This window comes from Salvelinus namaycush, unplaced genomic scaffold (genome assembly GCF_016432855.1).
Source record: "Salvelinus namaycush isolate Seneca unplaced genomic scaffold, SaNama_1.0 Scaffold3711, whole genome shotgun sequence".
Classification (NCBI taxonomy): Eukaryota; Metazoa; Chordata; class Actinopteri; order Salmoniformes; family Salmonidae; genus Salvelinus; species Salvelinus namaycush.
Genome location: NW_024060688.1, coordinates 1,127 through 2,500, shown reverse-complemented (window position 1 = coordinate 2,500; position 1,374 = coordinate 1,127).

The window sequence follows — 1,374 nt, the reverse complement described above, 5'->3', positions numbered from 1 at the left end:
CTGTCACACACCATACTGTCATTCACCATACTGTCACACACACCATACTGTCATACACCATACTGTCACACACACACACACACACACACACACACACACACACACACACACACACACACACACACACACACACACACACACCATACTGTCACACACCATACTGTCATACACCATACTGTCACACACACACACACACACCATACTGTCACACACCATACTGTCACACACCATAATGTTATGCACCATACTGTCACACACCATACTATCACACACACCATACTGTCATACACCAAACTGTCACACACCATACTGTCACACACACCATACTGTCATACACCAAACTGTCATACACCAAACTGTCACACACCATACTGTCACACACCATAATGTTATGCACCATACTGTCACACACCATACTATCACACACACCATACTGTCATACACCATACTGTCACACACCATACTGTCACACACCATACTGGCACACACCATACACCATACTGTAACACACCATAATGTTATGCACCATACTGTCACACACCATACTATCACACACACCATACTGTCATACACCAAACTGTCACACACCATACTGTCACACACCATACTGGCACACACCATACACCAAACTGTAACACACCATACTGTCACACACCATACTGGCACACACCATACACCATACTGTCACACACCATACTGTCACACACCATACTGGCACACACCATACATCATACTGTCACACACCATACACCATACTGTCACACACCATACTGGCACACACCATACATCATATTGTCACACACCATACTGCCATACACCATACTGTCACACACCATTCTGTCACATACCATACTGTCACACACCATACTGTAACACACCATACTGTCATACACCATACTGTCACACACCATACTGTCACACACCATACATACACCATACTGTCACACACCATACTGTCACACACCATACATACACCATACTGTCACACACCATACTGTCATACAACATACTGTCACACACCATACTGTCACACACCATACTGTAACACACCATACTGTCACACACCATACTGCCATACACCATACTGTCACACACACCATACTGTCATACACCATACTGTCACACACACCATACTGTCACACACCATACTGTCACACACCATACTGTCACACACCATACTGTCATACACCATACTGTCACACACCATACTGTCACACACCATACTGTAACACACCATACTGTCATACACCATACTGTCACACACCATACTGTCACACACCATACATACACCATACTGTCACACACCATACTGTCACACACCATACATACACCATACTGTCACACACCATACTGTCATACACCATACTGTCATAC